The following is a 21,888-nucleotide window of genomic DNA, read 5'->3' as shown; positions in this document are numbered from 1 at the left end:
TTAATCATGATTTTTATTTTTGCTATAATCGCCCAGCCCTAGTCCAGATGTTTGAGCCTCACTGAGACCTATCCACTCAGACTCAGAGCTGAGACTGCAGCCAAAGGAGACTCTACTAAATACTGACTAGAAGGGTGTGAATATCCAGTTACTCATTTTACAATACATATACTATATTGCCAAAAGTATTCACTCACCCATCCAAATAATGTAAATCAGGTGTTCCAATCACTTCCATGTCCACAGGTGTATAAAATCATCACCTAGGCATGCAGACTGTTTCTACAAACATTAGTGAAAGAATGGCTCGCTCTCAGGAGCTCAGTGAATTCCAGCGTGGTACTGTGATAGGATGCCACCTGTGCAACAAGTCCAGTGGTGAAATTTCCTGGCTCCTAAATATTCCACAGTCAGCTGTCAGTGGGATTATAACAAAGTGGAAGCCATTGGGAACCACAGCAACTCAGCCACCAAGTGGTAGGCCACATAAAATGATGGAGCGGGGTCAGAGGATGCTGAGGTCATAGTGCACAGAGGTGGCCAACTTTCTGCAGAGTCAATGGCTACAGACCTCCAAACTTCATGCAGCCTTCAGATTAGCTCAAGAACAGTGGTAGAGAGCTTCATGAATGGGTTTCCATGGCCGAGCAGCTGCATCCAAGCCATACATCACCAAGTGCAATGCAAAGCGTGGGATGCAGTGGTGTAATGCACGCCACCACTGGACTCTAGAGCAGTGGAGACGCCTTCTCTGGAGTGACCAATCGCGCTTCTCCATCTGGCAATCTGATGGACCAGTCTGGGTTTGGCGGTTGCCAGGAGAACAGTACTTGTCTGACTGCATTGTACCAAGTGTAAAGTTTGGTGGAGGGGGGATTATGGTGTGGGCTTGTTTTCCAGGAGCTGGGCTTGGCCCCTTAGTTCCAGTCAAAGGAACTCTGAATGCTTCAGCATACCAAGAGATTCTGGACAATTCCATGCTCCCAACTTTGTGGGAACAGTTTGGGGATGGCCCCTTCCTGTTCCAACATGACTGTGCACCAGTGCACAAAGCAAGGTCCATAAAGACATGGAGGAGAGAGTTTGGTGTGGATCAACTTGACTGGCCTGCACAGAGTCCTAACCTCAACCCCATAGAACACCTTTGGGATGAATTAGAGCGGAGACTGAGAGCCAGGCCTTCTGGTCCAACATCAGTGTGTGACCTCACAAATGCGCTTCTGGAAGAATGGTCAAAAATTCCCATAAACACACTCCTAAACCTTGTGGAAAGCCTTCCCAGAAGAGTTGAAGCTGTTATAGCTGCAAAGGGTGGACCCACGTCAGATTAAACCCTATGGATTAAGAATGGGATGTCACTGAAGTTCATATGTGAGTCAAGGCAGGTGAGCGAATACTTTTGGCAATATAGTGTATTTTTGTTTATTTTTGTAGAAATCTGTTCTCACTTTGATATTAGATAGATGTGTTGTACTTTTTTAAGCCAGATTATTTTGACCATGCTTGAATTATAAAATCAATAAAAAGGTAAAACATCCAAGGGTGTGAATGCTTTTTACAGTTATGTCATCTATATGTACGTCACTTGGCCAAGCCCTGAGCGTGAGATCAGAAAACAGCTGAACAACAAGATTAAACTCTATGGCATCGAGTTTTGTTTTCCAAACGCCTAAAAAGCCAAGTGGACTCTGAGCACTGATCTAAAAAACTGATTTTTTTAATGTTGAACAAATATAAGGAAAGGTAAGGTTTGAGAAGATACTAACACATGTAGTTGCTGCCTTCATACCTTGGGGTTGGTAGCGTGGGTTGAGCACAGCAGGAAGACAAAACCTCAGCCCGTCATCAGCCTGCACCGCGAGCTCAGTGACATACTCCAGTCTGACTGAGGCGCTCTCTCCTGGAGGAAGACAGCCTACACTCATAGTGAAAACATCTGGGCTTTGCTCGCTCTCCTCCAACAGAAAGGCTTGCTGACCGGAGCTCAAAGCATCATCGTACTCCTCACGAGCCTAGAAGACGGATTACAAGTTTACTGTCCTCACTGTGTAACGCTGGAAGTCCCACTGTGTCTGTGCACTCACCTTCTGTTTCTCCTTCACTTCAGCTACAATCTCTGTTTGTCCGATCTTAGCGCTGAAATGACAGACAGCAGCATCTCCAGGCAGAGGGAAAACAAAAACGGCCTCTAGGGGTGTGTCTTCTTTGTTCTCGTAGGTCAGAGTGGAGACCACAGTAGCCACATGGTCTCGAACCTTCAGCTCCACCTCCACGCTCTTCAGAGGAACTGACCCAGAAAACACAACGAGCACCGATGGTTAGAACTGGGGCTGGGCTATACTGTCCAAAAATTACCTGTCTTTATTTTTTAGCTTTACATGATATACCACTATCAATATCTGCAAAAGTGAAATATTGCAGATGTTGATAATGATTTACAGGATTCTTCCTAAAATTTTCACAAACGCAGTGCTCCCCATAAGGCAGGGTGGCAGTAGACATCTGTTGAATCAGACGTCCACAGAGAGGAACAGAGCCTGCTGGTGTATGGACATAATGCACTCCTGTCATAAACTCAGAGAAAAGGATTGTAGAAAAACATGAGAGCCTGGAAAAGCAGTGAAATCAACATTTTGTATCTGGTTCAACATGACACTTCTAGTTCTAAGACCTGTACCTGGTTCTTGTTTCAAAGTTATCAGTCCCCAGCAGTCCACCATGATTCCTGTCAACGGCTCACACAATCAAGGCAGCTATTGCTGTTGGAAGACAATAAATGAAGTTAAATTGTGGACTTTGTAATGCTGACAGAGCAAAAGAAAGCAGTCACTCAATACTGTATAACAGGCCTTAAAACAATATTGTCCCTACCATAAGAGTGATTAGAGGCCATAAAGTAAAACTGATCACAATAAATGCTTATAATGCATTCTTGAGGAGATATTTCAGAAGTAAAACAGCTGCAGGTATTCGGGATGGGTGCTGGTACTAGAGTACTCAGTGTGGCCATCATCATTCAAACAGTGTTAATAGTTGTTCACATGCTGCTTTAAGCTGCAATATTTAGACTGATTTAGCGTTTACATGTGTACTCAAACTTTCATGGTCCGACTAAATGAATATACTTGGTAAAAAAAAAATCAGACAATAATAAACAGTACACAGAGGTAAACCATCTCAACCATGGCTCCAGCAAGCTGGGTTTCAGCTACAATAACAAAAGTACAATGGTAATCAATCAATCAATCAATCTGTGAGAAAGCCTGCTCTAACAGCAGTGGCGTACGCCCTGAGAAAACAGAGACTGGCGTACGCACTGAGCTCGTTAAGCGTCTGGAGCCAGAGCTCCAGCAGCACAGCTCAGTAGCAGCAGAGCACTGACAGAGCCCACAGGAGCAGGCTGGAGTTCTTCATCCCCTTGTTGTGCATCTTTGATGACTGTAAGTTGTTGTTAAAATGTTTTCTGCTTAGTATGATAGTTTGCCTTGAATATTTAGGATGTAGTGTAGTGTTCCATTATGGAAGTTTAATTTGGTTACATGCATATTATTTCTCTTGTTCTTTAGAAACCACAATTGTTTAACGTCTGTTTTGTGAAGGATAATTAAACATCTGGACTCTATATATCCTCTCTCCTGACCTTATTCTCTAACCGGAATATATCCATATTCACAACCCAACAACGAACATTACAAAGGTTCATCCTTTATTACACAATCAATCAATCAATCTCGACCATACTCCCTGTTGTGACCTATTATAATAGACCAGCATTAATCATTAATATTAAAATAAACACAATGCCTTATTATAATAAAGACCAGTGTTAATTTATTATTAACTAGAAAAGCACTCGTAGTGCGCAGACCTCTGCCATTAGCCCTATCTCCCAATAGTGAAGAATCCTTTAATAAATTCCTGGATCCATCCCCATGTGCCCCCCACCACGGCATTCGTCGATAACTCCCTCCCCAGTGGGGTGGAAACACAGTGAGGTAAAGCATTGGCTTTGCTATGGGTGGACTGTCATGGTGGAAGCATTGCCTGCTGGTGCCAACAGATGCACTGACAGTCTCACCCATGGTCTACCTGGACGACTGGAGGTCATGACAGAGGGTGAATATTCCTCTATTCCTCCCAGCATTGTGAGTATCCTCGCTACTATGCTCTGTCTTTCTCTCTGTTACACTCCGACTCATCTCCTCGACTGGGCGTGCGTCTTTCAAACTCTATAAACTCCAAAACTTTTAATGGAAACACCCAAAATGCTGCTGGGATTGAAGTTACTCATGTCCGCCATCTCCTGGTGTAAAGTGGTAACAGCGCAGAGCTCTGCCACTAGCCCTATCTCCCAATAGTACAGAATCCTTAAAAAAATTCCTGGATCCAGACGGTGATCTGGATCACTCCCAAATCAATCAGTTCTTCCTTATGCCGTTTCTGACATTTCCTGAAAATTTCATGAAAATCCGCTCACAACTTTTTGAGTTATGTTGTTGACAAACTAACTAACAAACCCACCCGATCACATAACCTCCTTGTTGGAGGAAATAATTCTAGCTGTGAAGTCAGATATTTCTTGGTTTCATCTAAACTGTTTCAGTAATGGTGTTAGCAATGATGCTAGCATTAGCAGAAATAATGGCAGTGAAGAGAAAGACGCTAGCATAACAGCTAAAGGACATACGACTCGACGTGTCCACAAACATTAGCCTGTTAGCACCAGTTAGCAAACGCTGTTGACAGCAGTGAGAGGACACAGTTCTTGATTTATCACTGATGGTACAGATCTCAGAAACAGTTTATTGTGGTGTGACACCCAGGGGAAGTTAATGTGTGGTAAACACTGTAGCTTTAATACCCTAGTATCATTTATCATACAGAACCAGGCTGATAGTAATAATAATAAAAACAACAGCTAAAGTGAGTCCCAATGAGGCCCAACCTGAACAAACCAATATGGAGAGGAAAGTCACTGTAACACTCAGATTAGAGTAAGTCAGTAGTTTTTTGGTTCTTATACTATTTTGAGCATATTTTGGAACAGCGCTGGGCAATTAATTACAAATTAGAATAAATCCAAATTTTGGCCTGCTGCAATTTTCAGATCACAGAAGGTGCTAAATTCCTTTAACCTGAAATTTGTGTCAAAATACCAGATTTCTTTTTGTAGCAGAGATGTTACACATTATGCAATCATTCTAGTGCCATATTTTTTAAAAGTGTAAAAAAATCCTATTTTCTTAATTTTGGTATGTTTTTGTTATTAAATATGAGAATCATATAAAACAGATCATTCCCTTTGATACAACAGTTCATATCAAATGTGCAAAATGAGTAAAAAAATCATCACAATTGGATAATTTCTAAAAATTGTTCTGCCCTAGTTTAAACTTCTATTGTGTTGGTTGTAGTATAGAATGAATTATTGCTTGTTTTTGTTGGAAAATACATGAGAAGAGGAACTTGAGAAATAATCGCTCATCAAATCACAATCACAATATTGGGTAAAAACATCGCAATCAGATTATTTTCCCAAATCGTTCAGCCTTATTTTGGAATCTTTTTTGCAGCAGCAGCACAGATGTTGTGCTCTGCACATCGTGCAAACACTGAAGCATAATTTTTTCCTTGGATTGTTTGCAAAATTCCTACTTGTCAAATTTTTAAAAATATTTTTCTTTAAAAATGACAGTGACATAAAAATAATCGTTCCCTTCAATACAATTCACATTACATCTGCAATATGAGTCAAAATTAGATATTTTTCCACACTGTTTAACCCCTGGTTAATGATGATTGCTGCTGATTTATTTGAATCATGCATGCATGATGTTATATGATTCTAACATACATGCCGTTTACAGTTTATGTTTAATCCAGGGCTAAACAATTTGGGAGAAAACGCTAACTGCATTTTTCTCCCCAATATGGAAATTTAAAATGCAACTATTTTTTTTAGTTCCTCATCTTGTGTGTTTTTCAACAAAGGCGATAAATCTTTATATACTGTATATCATAGCCAACACAATATTATATAACCTTAAAACAAAAAGTAAGGACATTTGTGTTTGGTAGATTATTTCTTTGTTGTAACAATACTTCTTGATAATAAATCTTACACTGTTGGAAAGCCTGTTTATTACCCTTTTAAATGATGCCACATCTGTAAGGATCATGCGTTTGTGGGATGAGCAGCAGAGCTGAGTATGTGGGTTGCACCCATGAAAAATGTGCCAAATCTTCTCTGCCAATGCCAAACAGCTGATTCTGCCACTGACTCTTGTTTGTGTTTGGTGGATTGGATGATTGAAGTCTGAAGAAACAAGACATATTTACAATTTCACAATTCAGTCATTTAAGAAACAGGAGCCTTAGTAGTGTGTGGAAGAACCAATCACAGCCACAACAGCCTGGCTCCTCCTCCTCATGCTGGTCACCAGCCTGGCTCCTCCTCCTCATGCTGGTCACCAGCCTGGCTCCTCCTCCCCTTCAGGCTGGTCACCAGCCTGGCTCCTCCTCCTCATGCTGGTCACCAGCCTGGCTCCTCCTCCTCTTCAGGCTGGTCACCAGCCTGGCTCCTCCTCCTCATGCTGGTCACCAGCCTGGCTCCTCCTCCTCTTCAGGCTGGTCACCAGCCTGGCTCCTCCTCCTCTTCAGGCTGGTCACCAGCCTGGCTCCTCCTCCTCATGCTGGTCACCAGCCTGGCTCCTCCTCCTCATGCTGGTCACCAGCCTGGCTCCTCCTCCTCATGCTGGTCACCAGCCTGGCTCCTCCTCCTCATGCTGGTCACCAGCCTGGTCACACACTGCTGTGGGACGGCATCCCATTCTTCAACCAGCATTAGTCTCCAGTCAGCCAGTGTGGTTGTGTTGATCTCTCTGGCACCAACAGCACACCCAAGCTGATCCCACAAGTGTTCAATGGGGTTAAAGGTCAGGACTGCTGGCAGGCCACCCCATCCTCTCCACTCCCAGATTCTGGAGGTAGTCTCTGATAAACCCTGCTCTGTGGGGGCCAGCTATGTCATCTTGGAGGATAGAGTTGTTGCTGACAGGGTAAGGAAACGGTCTTTTTGGGGTGTCGTCTTCTTGGGACGCCCACTTGGCGGCCTGTCTCTGACATTCCCCGTTACATGGAGCTTGTCCTTCAGTTTGGAGATGGTACTAGGGTTCACTCCAAACAATGCTGCAACTTGGTTTTGCTGAACACCAGCTTGAAGTTGTCCAACCGACAGGCCCTATCCAGATCAGTCAAACATGGCATGCCGATTCTTGAAGCAGACATCTACTGACCACTGTAGCAGGGCCCATGCTCACAGCTGCTGACAATCAGGCACCTGATTGGAGCACCTGGAGGTACCAGAAGCTCAAAACAAGAGTCAACAGCAGAATCAGCTGTTTGGCATTGGCAGAGAAGATTTGGCACATTTTTCATGGGTGCAACCCACATACTCAGCTCTGCTGCTCATCCCACAAACGCATGATCCTTACAGATGTGGCATCATTAAAAAGGGAAATAAACAGGCTTTCCAACAGTGTAAGATTTATTGTTACAACAAAGAGATAATCTACCAAACACAGATGTCCTTACTCTTTTAAGTGTAGATAATACTCGGGCTGAACAAGTTTGGGAAAATAATTTGTTTGTGATTATTTTGACACATTATTGATTCGATGTGAAATTGTTTAATTGAGGGCAGTCATCATCTTAGGCCATTCTTATTTTAACTAAGATAAAACATAAACAAACATGAGGAAAACTTTGTAAGCTATTCTTAAAAATTGCACTTGAATGATTGCATGTTTAAAGCAGAGGTTCTCAACCTTTTCAGCCCATGGCCCCCAATATAAAGGTGCCAGAGACCGGGGACCCCCACTGGACCTGAAGGTGGATGAACACAGCCATGAACATTCAAGAATAGTCATGTGGAGACAAGGCCGTCCATTAGGAGGGAAAATGGGAGAGCTGTCTGGCACCCAGCAAAACTGGGGGTCAGTGGAGGTCAGCAAAATCCTGGTCCATAGTAATGTTAAGCTGTGATGTCCATATTTCGTATTTAACCTGAAAATTAACCACTCTTATCAATGAAACGATATCTTTTTTCAAATAATTTGTGTAGTATATAGTCGTCTTAAAAATGTAACTTTATTTTGTTTAAAAAAAAAAATTTAAATGGGTTAAAAATTGAAAAAATGGGTTAATAATGGAAAAAAAATGGTGGAAAAGGTGGTGACACAGGATCTTAAAAGTAGCAGAAATGGGTCAGAAGTGGAAAAAATAACCAAAAACAGGCAAAAATTGGTTACAGTGGCAAAAAAGTGGTAAAATGGAATTCAAACGTGGCTGAAAAGGCTTTAAATTGGCAAAAATGGGGGAAAAGTTGGTGAAATGGGTAGAAAATCAATATAAACTGGCAAAATAATGCTAACTGAGAAAGAAAAAAATAGGCAGATATTGGCAGAAAATGGTCAAACAGGCAAAAATGGGAATATCAGATAGTGAAATGTGGTTAAAATGGGAAAATTGGGCATAAATAGTGGTAAAATGGGGTTAATAGTGGCAATAATGACGCACCATTTGGCTTATGTGGCAAGAATTGGTTCAGAAGTGGCAAAAACAGGCAGAAAAAAGGTGGTGGAACAAGTTTAAAATGGCAAAAACGTGTCAAAATTAGTGTGAAAAAATCATGAAAACTGGTTAAAATTTGGAAAAATTGGTGTAAAGTGGCATCAGTGAAATTTTAAAAATATTATCAGTTTTTTTAGGGAATCAGGAGACCCCATTTATGTCTGGTGACCCCAAAGGGGTCCTGATCCCAAGGTTGAGAACCACTGGTTTAAAGCATGATATCTCTGCTGCAACAAGGTTTTAACTAGTATTTGAAAGATAATTTAGGTTAAAGAGATACTGCATCTTCTACAGTCTGAAAATTGAAGGCCATATTGCAATTTGACCTAAACTGTCCAGCCCTGGAGAAATCCATCTTTGTTATAATAAAGAGTGCCCATTAGCTGCTCAGTACTTCGCTTTAAATTAAATACTTTTACTTTAGTAAATTTCAACAACAGTTACTGTATTTTTTTTTCTATAGTCGTGGACTTTACAGCACCTCTGCCGACATCTAATGACAAATGTATAAAGCGCACACCCACCTGTAAGACCAGAGATTCTTTCCTGCACAGGTAGAAGAAGAAGAAGATGGCATACACGGAAGTCACCAGCACTTAAAACACGCTCAAACTCCTGCCCCGCCTACTTATCACAGAGTTGTAAAGTTGAATTTCCGTGTTGCTTGCCCTTTTTTATTTTGTACGAAATGACGTCCGACTGTTTTTCATCATGCTCAACCTGGCACTTTACCAAAACATGTCATTCCGCTGTCAGCTGCGGTGGGCGTACCTGTAACCGGAAGTGTTCGTCCGTTCGTTAAGTCCGAAAATATACATCCTAAGTCCTTTCCTACCCACTTTCTCTGACCTCTATGAAAACAACATAGACTCAATGAAAAATGTGCTTGAGGCCTCGAGGTTAACTTCTTCTGGGCAACTGCAAAGATGATACAACGCCAAGAGAATGACGCGCTCCTTACTGATCAGCGTAGGAGGGTGGAGTGAATATCTAGTCACCAATATACAATCTTTGATAGGCACAGCGATAACTGGCAACTGAACAAAAAGTTGAAGGGGGAATAATCAGCTTAAAATGACTTCATAGCAGTGTTTTTTGAACAGAAAAATATCCAGGTAAATTTTAAAATGTGTATTTGGAGACTCTTGATGGGCATCAGGTAACCAAATGACATCAGAGCTATGTGATACTAAATTTGCTTATTTATTTTTTACAAAATTACACAATAAAAAAAGATTTAGAAACTTTAAAGTTATACCAGTTGGAGATGCAGTGTTTTATGTATATAAATAATAATTTACTTAAAGAATAAAAGTGATACAATTCTTTCTTTTTCTCTTTTTGAACGATTTACTAACAACTTCAACTCCACCAAATAAGGGAATGAAACAAAAACAGGAACAACGTAGGATTAGACATAAGCACCAGGGGTTTGATGAAACTGAACACAATGACAATAATAAGAATAGGTACATCTAATAGAAGAGAAAATAAAACTGTATTAGTAAACAAAGTCAAACAAATACTTTAACACTGGAGAAAAAGGTTGAAGTTTTAGCAGCTTTTTTGCTCCTAGAGTTTGTTCCAGTCTGAAGACAGAGCTCTGAATCTTTTTAAAGGCACAAAAAGAGGTTACGTTTAGAAAGATCTTACATTTATCAATATGAAATTTAGCTAACAAAATAATAGGGTTTCAAATGTCAAATTAAATTTGCAGTTTCTCTGCAGTGCTACAAAGCCAACAGAGCTAAAAGCCATCAAAAATATGCTCCAATACAAAACACAGATACTTAAAAATGACTCTGGCCAGTTGTATCATATTTAGAGACCTCTGCCTCATCAACATGATCAGTCATTTCCTTAAAAACATTTTGTGTACAATTCTAAACAATAAAAATGCCATCCGGTGGATTATCAGTTTCAAAAACAAACACCTCAAGTATCAAATGTGGTACCAAAAAACATTTAAGCAAAATTTCAGGGTTTATTAAAATTTTCTTTAAAGGTTGAATAAAGATCTCATTTCTAAAAGATGAGATTTTTCTGGCAAGTATTTGAGCTATCAGACTTTCCGTTGTTCAATTTTGCTCTGAGGATTAATTCATGGGTCTGATGATGAAAATACATTTTTTTTTTTTTTTTGCACTGGCCAAGAAATGCATGATTTACCTCTTTACCACTTCAATCAATAAAGACTCAGTTATCTGCACGTAAATAAAAGGCTGTCTCTATGGTGGGAAACATCTAAACCTTTTCTTTAAACAAGGGAAGAATATATTTGTCCATGAGAAGGGAGACAGTTTAAACTTCTGATTTTAATATGCCAAATTATGTGAGTAAATCCAAAATGTAATTCTGGTGCCTCACGGCTTCCTGGTATTTATAAAAAATGAAAATAAAAAGGTTCAAAACAAATTTAAAGGTAGATCTACTTTCATGAATAATTATAGGCTAAATAAAGGGAAATAAAAAAATAAAATTATACTTTTAGAAAAGATTTTTTATAATTTCTCGCGGCTCACGCACACGCACGTCGTTGTCATGGAAACGACCCAGCCGAGGATATATAAGGCCCTGGAGCCTTCCATTCTCCCCTTTTGCACTTGAACTTTGAGAGTTGACCTGCAAACCCCGAGATACCTGAGAGCTAGCTAACTTTTGGAAAGCGACCAGAACTTGGACACAACTTGGACAGTTTCTTCAAGCCTTTAGGATTTTAACTTTGAGCGGAGAGCGGAGGAGAGAGTAAAATGACCTTCAGCAGACCACTCAACGACGGCAGACAGCTGCTGCACCTGCGTGAGGATGGAGGTAAGACAACTTTAAATGGAGCTAAATTCATCTAAACTATTTTACTGAAGATGTAGTCTGTTTCTGTTCAGACCTAATCTACTCTGAAGGCTTTATCAGTAGGTCTACATGAATTAGACTAACTTTTAAAGACGAGCTAGCTTAATCCCACCTGTTTGGATCAATTAGCCCACAGACTTCTATATTATTTTTTCACTCGACGATTTTTTCCCATTTAACTGCCTTGTTTTTAAAGATTTGAATCTTTTCAATATTCCGGGAAAAAGTGGAGGGAAATTAGAGTGAATATTGTGATTTAAAGCAGATTTATTTTGGTTTGAGTTGCTAATGTTCATATTTGTACTAATGTTCAGAGAGGGCTAGCATAAATGCGACTTTTGAAAATTGCTCCGAATGTGGCTTTGAGCTCAGAACGCCATGACGTCAGACAGGATGACGTGCTCCTGCATGATTTAGACCTGTGTTACTGTATCAGGAGTTAAAACAGAATCAGATGGAGTTTAAATCATGAGCCAGACAGTTCAATATTATTTATTTCATATGCCTGTTCTTTTATGGTCAACCTGTTAACAAGGGCTTTCAGTCAATGTAGAATAAATATAGATTTCCACTGTCCAAAAAGAAAGAAATGCACAATATCAGATATAATCCTAACTGCTAACAGGCCTCTTTGTGTGCTGGTGGATTATTAGTGTAGTACAGCTGTAGTGAGGAACTGTCATTTTGTTCACCTTTAAATATACTCTGATGATCCCAGAGCAGAGATTCTGGATTATTATCTATTTACTTAAAAACATTTCATGTTTGTAGTCAAAGTTTATCTTCATATTTTGACCCAATGTAGCTTTGCCTCTTTCAGACGACGCACGCCTCATCCTGGAGCGTCCTGCTGGAGATGGCGTTCCAGAGGTCGTCAGAGCCGCCCCTGATGAAGACCAGGGAGCAGGTGAGTATGGAGGCGAGTATGGTGTTCCTTTAGCAGGTGAAGGTGAAGGATTTCCCCCGAACTCAGACAACGAGTCCGATGATATAATCCAAAATATCGTGGACATCGCTGGTGGGGAGGAGGAGCTGGATGGAGACATCCAACCATGGTGGATGGAGGATGGAGACATCCAACAACCATGGATGGAGGATGGAGACATCCAACACCCATGGATGGAGGATGGAGACATCCAACACCCATGGATGGAGGATGGAGACATCCAACAACCATGGATGGAGGATGGAGACATCCAACAACCATGGATGGAGGATGGAGACATCCAACAACCATGGATGGAGGATGGAGACATCCAACAACCATGGATGGAGGATGATGACATCCAACAACGGTGGAGGTTGATGGAGGGTGAAGAAGTCCAACTTCTACGGATGTGGATGGAGGATGAAGCCTTCCAACAGCTGCGGATGTGGATGATTGAGGACTGGAATGCCAGGGCTGAGTCGGAGGATGAGGACTCGGGGTACGAGTCCATGTTGGAGGATGAGGAGGAAGAAGAAGGAGAAGATGAAGAGGACGACATCAGACCTCGTTCCCCTCTGGTGCAGCAGTTTCCACCAGAGCACTTTGGGCAGGGCTGGCCCCGAGAATTCCCCCCTGTCCCTGCCGGACCTCAAATCCCCACACGACCTCCCACCCCTGTTGGACCTCCTGTCCCTGATAGTCCTCCAGCAGGACCTTCAGCCTCCGCTGGACCTTCTGTCCCAAAAGAGTCTGTTCCATCCTCCTCAGGCGTGGGCCTGAAGAGGAGCAGGGAGGAGAGCGCTGCAGCACAGGAGAGTGCTAAGAGACAGAGGATGGATGAAGACGTGGATGATGAGCAGCCGTCCACCTCTGGAGTCAGCTCTTCTACTCAGAGCAGGCACTGGCACTGGCAGCCTCCGTGTGACGACAGCGACTCGGATTAAAACCCACCACCTGTTTGATGGGACAGTTGGGGAAAGTTTACAAACTCTGTGTCCAGCCAGAGCCACGACCTTAAACCTCGGTTATGATAGTTTGTATTTTTCATAAGTTTTTATTTTGTTAAATTTTCATGGTTTTTTTCATAATTTTTTATACCACTTTATTAGTTTAGTTTTTATTTGGCAAAATGACTCTTTTTAGTTTTGTTTTTATTTATTTAGTGTTGAATTTATTTTTCATTAATTTGGGATACTTTGAAGGACAAGGCCTAAAAGAGCAAAAAAACTTAAATCATACCATCATAAAATATTTATTGTAATACTCTAATATCCCATTTATAGAATATAATGATTGTCTAGTTTAATAATTTTTAAAGAGAATTAAAGTAGTTTTAAAAATTAAAAACTTAAAATATTGTATATTACACTAGAATAAAGTTATTTGTCCTCCAATAAGGGATAGAGGTGGTGGGTTTAGATTATTAAAGATGAAAATTGTGTAGTTTAACAATTAAAAATGAATAGAACTAGTATTAAAATTTGAATAGTCTTTATTATTGTATAGTTCACTCAAATAAAGTTATATTTCCTCAGATTAGGGGTGAAAGTAGCAGGTTTAGATGGCAAAACACACTTATTGTGTAGTTTAACAATTTAAAAATTGAATAAAAGTAGTTTTAAACATTAGAAAATCTCTTATTATTGTATGTTTCACAGGAATAAAGTTTTTTGTCCTCTATTGGGGATGGTGGTGGGTTTAGATGACAAAAGATAATAATTGTGTAGTTTAACAATTGAAAACTTTAAATAAAAGTAGTTTTAAACATTAGAAAACTTCTTTAATTGTATTATCTGACAAAAATAAAGTTATTTGTCCTCCGATGAGGGGGGGTGGTGGTGGGTTTAGATGACAAATGATAATAATTGTGTAGTTTAACAATTAAAAATTTAGAATTAAACTACTTTTGAAATTTGAATAGCCTATATTATTGTATTTTTTCACTCATTTGAGTTATTTGTCCTCCGATGAGGGGTGCTGGTGGTGGGTTTAGATGACAAAAGATAATAATTTTGTAGTTTAACAATTGAAAACTTTAAATAAAAGTAGTTTTAAACATTAGAAAACTTCTTTAATTGTATTATCTGACAAAAATAAAGTTATTTGTCCTCCTATGAGGGGGGGTGGTGTTGGGTTTAGATGACAAATGATAGTTGTGTAGTTTAACAATTTAAAAATCAAATAAAAGTAGTTTTAAACATTAGAAAAGTTCTTTAATTGTATTTTCTCACAAGAATAAAGTTATTTGTCCTCCGATGAGGGGTGGTGGTGGTGGGTTTAGATGACAAAAGATAATAATTTTGTAGTTTAACAATTAAAAATGTAGAATTAAACTACTTTTCAAATTTGAATAACCTATATCATTGTATTTTTTCACTCATTTAAGTTATTTGTCCTCCTGTGAGGGGTGCTGGTGGCGAGTTTAGATGACAGAAACACTAATTGTGTAGTTTAACAATTGAAACCTTAGAAAAAGTAAAAGTAGTTTTAAACATTAGAAAAGTTCTTTAATTGTATTTTTTCACAAGAATAAAGTTATTTGTCCTCCGATGAGGGAGGTGGTGGCGGGTTTAGAAGACAAATACACTAATTGTGTAGTTTAATAATTATGAAAGAGAATAAAATTACTTCTAAAAATTTAAGAAACGTATGTTATTGAAGTTATTCCTCAATAAAAAAAAAATAAATGTCCATCGATGAAGGGGGGTTTGGTAACTGGTTTAGATGTCAACAACCACTAATTGTGTAGTGTACAGTTTAAAAATGGAATTAAAGTAGTTTTAAAGATTTAAGTTAAGATTGAAGATTTTAAGTAAACAAACAGATGAAAAATGTGAAGAAAATCAGATTTTCAACAGATTGATGCAGTCTGTTGTCATTTCACTGTCCATTCTAGAAAAGAGCAGGTATTCCAGCTCTATGTTCTAGTGCTCATATTGACTCAAAAACCACTTCCACCTGATTGTTTTAGTTCATTTCTGTCTTCTTTTGTTGGAGTTCTGCTTTTTTGTCATTAAAGTTTTAACTCCAAAGAATCAAGAGGACAGACATGGATCACATCAAGGTGAGATCAAACAAATACCTGAAAGCCAAAGGTGAGTATATCTTTATTATTAACCAGTGAATTTTATTTAGCGTGCTGTCACTGAGACAATCTGTCCTCTCCAGGTGATCCAGTTCTTTGATACCAAGCAGAACAGAGGGTTTAGAGGAGCAGGTCCTGAAGAACCAGCTGTGAGAGATGGAGAGGAAGATTCACTCATAGAGGTCATGAATCTTTAATAGAGCCCAGTCTGGTTTGAGAAGGTCATCAGTAGACTCCACAGTTTACAGCTCTTCTATTTTTCCTTGCACCACGAGTGTTTATCGGTCAAACTAGACAAGAAAATGGTGAATACAGAGCCGTATTTACCTTGTTGTAGCAAATATTTACATCCACATGGGTAGAATATGTTTGAAATCTGCTTCTTGATGAACCAGATGAAGGCCACGACCTAAAATGCGTCTGTTTAATAAAGTAGTTCCCCAAACTTCTACTATTTATGAAGCTTTCTGTTTCCACACGGTTCAAAATGTTGCAGGTAAAGATAAACAGTACCAAAACACTTCCGGTTTGCGCTTTTCAAAGTAAAAGCCCACTTTAGCATTTCTTTGGAGAAACTCCCTTTGTTTTTACACAATGCTTTTATTTTGAAAAGCTTCCGCCACGCTTCTACTAGAGACTGAATACACTTGTCAGGAGGTTTCTTGAGGTCAAACTTCAGAGCTTTGACTGGAAAACCGGTTACTGAAAAGCAACGGCATGGGGAGCTGTGCTTCAATGACATCACAGTACCAGGACAAATAAACACGGCGGCTTCCTGGTGAGTTTATGAGCTCAAATTTACCCAAAATGCAGATATCAGGACATCTAGTGAGCTTTTTTAGATCAGTATACATATGAGAGACACAAATATCTATCCAACAAGATGAATGTGTCTGATCATGCAGGGTTCCTTTTAAAAAAGTCACATGCTTCTGGTCAGCCTATTACCTGATGGTTAACAACACTGGTGAATGAGCAGTTTTCATGTTCCTATATTAGATTATTTTACATTTGTCATAGAACAAACATGAAGGAATTTACCCAAAAAACTTTGTTTCATTCATGAATTAAACATTTAAAAATTGTTTTTGTGCAAATTTCTCACATTTTTTAAATCTCAAGGCATTTTACACACAGAGCAGATCTAGACTGTACTTTGTAGAGACCCAACATTAATCCATCATTAGAAGTCCACTTTTGGTGTTCACATGTTTAGCAGTTTGCTAACACAGTTAGCATAGTTAGAAGGAAAAACTGGCTTTGACAGGCAGGAACTTTGAGCAGAACTAACTCATGTTGAACAACCATCAGCAGAGAGAGTCTGAAAGACAACAACACCAACATCTAATCCAGAGTTGTTGTTACCATGCCTTTCATAATGGTACGTTTGCAGAGTAGATAGCCCAGTATTTATAATAAAAACAGACTGATCATCATCAACAGGTCTATTAACTATAATGATGGTGGAAGGACTGATCATGTTTATTCTAGCAGTTGGAGTCCAGAAGCTCTAAAAGGACTTTAGCATTATTGATGATGGTGAAAGTAGACTGATGATGATGGTTGCAGCTGATGGAGTTGGCAGCAGGTCATCCACACCAACAATCCAGAAGATCCAATGAGATATGGGAGATAAATGTTCAGTAAATGAACAAGATATAAAGATTCTGAGTAAGCTGCACACATTTGATTCAACATGATGGCATAAAGACAGCAGGAGAGACAGGAGCTCAGTGTGCCAAAACCCCCAGCAGTCTAGACCGGCCACACACTACAGGATTTTAAGCTCCATTTGAGGCAAGATTTGCCTCCCCTGATGATCATGGGGGCGTATCCCAAGTGGGGCCTCAACCTAATGACTGTTTGTCTTCTTCAGGCTGTCCCAGGAACAGTTTGATGTTTGTGGGTCACACAACAGGATACCCCATGCATGTATTTATACATATGAACATATAATTCAGCTTTCATCTCTCTTGGGCTCTGCTGGGGGTAGAGTGCACATTTGGGCTCCTTGTTTCCAAGTTTTTGATGTTCCGGCAGGTGATGGGGCAACATCTCCACATGTAGAAGCCTGTGTGAAAGCAACCTGCATCCTCCAGAACCTTCTGAGGTCAACAGAGGCCCAACCTCCATCCCTTGAAGACTCAGTCCCCATGGAAAGAGCTGGGTGTCCTGGATCCAACAAGTCCAGCAGGTTCCTGATGCAGCCGAGGGAGAGATTCACCTCGTATTTCAACTCTGAGGCTGCCGAGCGCTCCTAGAGGTATTTAGTTGTGACCAACCTACACTATTTCACAAACTAAAGGCTGTTTTAGGGCCACTGAACTCTAAATGATAGATAGATAGATAGATAGATAGATAGATAGATAGATAGATAGATAGATAGATTAGTTCAAAAAGGTCAAAACATGAAATGAAAAATAATGTTTTTAAAGGCGAACATATTAGAAAAGTCAAAATCATGAGTTCAAAAGGTCAAAATATGAAATAAAATTTGTAATCATGAAATTAAAAATGAAAATATATATAAAAAAAACCTCTGTAACTCTGCCACTGCCGGTCCCAAGCCCAGATAATAAAAGAGGGGAGAGTGAGACTTTATAGTGACTGAACACAAATATGTTACAAAACATGAGATAAGAATAAGTAAATAAATATGTTTATGAGAGGAAAGGGGGGGTCAACGACATCAATCAATATGGTTCATGCTGTGAGAGTCACGAATGTGCACACCAATTAGAAAAGATTTGTATGAAATATTTTCAAGATACACAAACTCTAAACTGAAAGTTTGACCTGATGGTGGCGCTACAGGAAAGGTCGTATCATCACCTAAGCCAATAGGGTTCACACTCTTGGGGTCATTAATGCTTTCAGTAAATTTGAGGACAGGTCAACTCTCTGATAGTTTTCGTTATCAAGGGGTTATTAATGTATTCAACAAATAAACAAAGTGCCTGATAGAAAAACTTGGTCAACAATTGTATGTAAATCTTTTTGTGGAGGCAGATGTCCCCGGGGTCAGATTGACCCTGGGGGTAAAATGTGGTAGTAATATTTGAGGATAATAGGAGGGTTAAGAAAAGTCAGCCCCTCAAGAAAGTCAAGAAATGAGCATTCACATCCTGGTAAAGACTCTGCTGGGTGTTGAACCTGATGGTACTCTGGAAAGCCAGTGCAGATGAACATCAGACACTTGGCTGACATTGCTAGTGAGGTCCTCCTAGGTCGCCCGTTGCCGACTCAAGTCCAGGTACACCTTGATTTGGAAACCACAGCACCAGACTGGAGAAGAGTGCCCTATTTTAAAGCTCTAAGTAAAGCAGTGGTATGCAATACAAGTGGCATGGGCTGGGGTGCTTGAGGCTGGACAGTATGGTAAGAGGCAATGCCAACATTAAAGAGCTCAGTCCCACCAAAGCTTTTGTTAAGAAACACAGTCCTGGTTTCTCATACCCCGCTTAAAGCTCAGCCTTTTAAAGATGCGCCCCTCTGCTTCTTCAAAACACAGCTGTAACCATCAAGTTAGGGGCAGTTGTTGGGTTTCTCTTGCCAGTTGAGGCTTTAGAGCAGGGGTCATCAAGTAAATTTGCACAAGGGCCAGATTTAGTTTTGAGAGAGACTCTGGGGGCCGGACTTTCAAACAAACAAAAATCAAATACTTATATTGGGCTAATTAACATAATGTATTAGTATTAGTATTTTCTTTTGAATCCCAGAAAATGGACCTCTCCAAATGTGATTTAGCAACAATATTAACCCATTTTTTTACACTTTAAATCCCTTTTCACTACTTCATTTGACCATTTCTGCAATTTTTTTTTTTGCCACTCTTAACCCATTTAGATAATTTTTGACATTTTTTGCCCATTTGACCACTCTCTAAACCCTTTTAGCCACTTGCCTGCTGATTATTGCCCCTGTTTGCCACTTTTAACCCCTTTTCACCACTTTGCCAGGCTATTTTTGGTATATTTTCACCACTTTTAGATCATTTTCAAGACTTTTGCCAATTTCTGCCATTCTGTAATCCTTTTTTTACCACTTTTCCTTCATGTTTTTTTAAACTACATTTTTGCCACTTTTCATCTATTTTGTCACTTTTTAACCCCTCTTAATTACTGGGTTTGCGCCATTTTTGCCACTCTTAACCCATTTTTGATACTTTTTGCCCCTTTGTATCTCTTTTACCGATTTTTGCCGCATTTTAACCTCTTTTCACCCATTTTCCAGCCAATTTTTGTCCCTTTGTGCCACCCCACAACCCATTTTGCCACTGTCTAACCCCTTTTCAGCACTTCATCTGGCCATTTTTGCAACATTTCCACCAGTCCTAACCCATTTTTTGAGATATATTTTAAAAATTGCTTATTGTGGCTGACAAGTGAATTTCTGTAAAAAAGCAAAACAAAACAAAACAAAAAAGCTCAAATGTTGAGTTATTCTAAAACTTTTTCAATATTGTTATTGTATTAATTTTGGGTTGGGTTTAACAGCTGCAGACATTTTAAGTAAAACAATACCCTTAAAACCACAACATCTTCTTTTCTGAATTTAATGATCTTCTGGGGGCCGGACAGGAAGCTTTGGGGGGCATGATATGGCCCTCGGGCTGCCAGTTGATGATCAGTGCTTTAGAGACTGCCCCAATAACAGTCAGTCCAGAGCAGCCAGCCCACCCCACTGTTCCCAGCACCTTCAGGAGCTCTACAACCAGAGCTCAGCGGTGAGGAGCAGCTTCACCTGGCACAGCTGCTGTGTACATAAGGCAGTGTGTTTTCACCAGGACATGCACGCCCCAGGTAGAGACAGTGCTCATACTACCTTCCCTAACACCACTCATGAATGCAGCGACACGAAGACAGCTATTCCTGGTACAAACATTACACATGAAACTGCCAAAGGTACACAAGAGAAAATGAGAAAGATTGGAAGAGAGAGAGAGAGCGTCAGCAATGGGGTGGGGGGCAGAGCTTAAGGTGAGGTGAGGATCCACTGACTGGCCTGAACTGCTTCATCTGTCATCTCCTTTACCTGTCTTCCCCAGATTCTGTAAATTCCTGCAGTCCCAGCTGTCTGAGTAATGAAACAGCTGACCTGAAACAAACCCTACACCCTGCCTCTACTGGATGAGTCCTAACTTTCCATCCTCGCTGTTCAGCTTCTGCTCCTGAGCTCTTTCCTTTCATACTCATCCTCCCATGAAACGTCAGCATAGATAAACTAAACGCTGACTGGCAGACCATGTCAGGCTTCATATTAGTGCACACTATCTCCTGTGGCACAACACATTTCCCTCCCACATCTACCTGCATCTCCAAGCCCTTGGTGCCCTTTAACTGGCCACCCACATTTGGTGTGTGAAGTTTTCCTTACAGAAGAAATAATTCTGCAATCATCCAGATTCCAGAAGTCTTTCAGGCCTTTTAATGTTGCAGAGCTTACCAGTAGCTTCTCTTTTTAACAATGTACTCCAAGGCTTTTGGAACTGAGAGATTTATTGATTGTTTAACCCACTCACATTGATACACCCTTGGACTTCATACTGACAACTCCAGTCAAACAGCTAAAAGTAAATGCCAGTTGAAAACAATTACCCTGGCAGTTTAAATGAAAAATGTTTCAGTTTTTCAAGACTAGAAGGTGTATGTAATTCAGTAAGAAAGCTAATGTATTTAAAATGTCGTGGAAATTTAAAACAGTTAACACATCGCCTATCCAAACAATGTTTATTGCATCAATTATTTATTATTGACTATTTCAACACAGTCACAATTTGAAAGCACTTTCTCTATTTTACTTCAAAATCTTAGCCCTGCCTCTGCTTATGTCTTGGATTTGTCTTGCAGAAAACAAACAAACGTCCTCTCCGAAGAACAAAGAAACAGTCTTTGCAGCGCCTTTTCAGGGCAGACTTTGTTTTCATCCCTGCAGAGGGCTGGGTCAACTGAACATTATGGCACTCTCCCAGTAGATATGGTCGATACTGAGCCAAGGAGCCAAAGCAGGGGGGCTGGATGGAGCTGATTCTGACTGAGGACAGGAGCAGCGCCCGTGGAGCTGTGGTGAGGGTGCAGAGACATCGGTACGCACTTGCTGCTGACGAGAGGATGGCCGGATTTAACCGAGCCGCACCGGCCACTTGGCGAGAGAGAGAGCTGGCAAGGTGCTTCAAAAGGAGAGGTGTCATGGTGTCCAAGCTGCAGAGTGGGAAGATGAGATGTTACAAATTAATAACAGTGATAAACAATGAAAGACCGTTCACTGGCACCCCTTTGAAAACAAGATGATTCATCTTAAGGGGATATCCCTTCAATAAATAAATTTACAAATATTATTATTAATATTTTTATTTTGAAAGTTTCGCAATTTCAGGGGTTTCAGAGCTCTAATC

General features: G+C 40.1%; 1 pseudogene; it reads right to left on the bottom strand.

Annotated features, from left to right (window-relative positions):
• Positions 1-9,352, bottom strand: part of LOC121524217 — a 29,175-nt pseudogene extending 19,823 nt beyond the window's left edge.
• Positions 9,353-21,888: the final 12,536 nt, after the last annotated feature.

Source organism: Cheilinus undulatus, linkage group 16 (assembly GCF_018320785.1).
Source record: "Cheilinus undulatus linkage group 16, ASM1832078v1, whole genome shotgun sequence".
In the NCBI taxonomy this organism is placed as follows: Eukaryota; Metazoa; Chordata; class Actinopteri; order Labriformes; family Labridae; genus Cheilinus; species Cheilinus undulatus.
The sequence above is the reverse complement of the archived record's forward strand: the minus strand, read 5'-3'. Positions and strand labels throughout refer to the sequence as shown.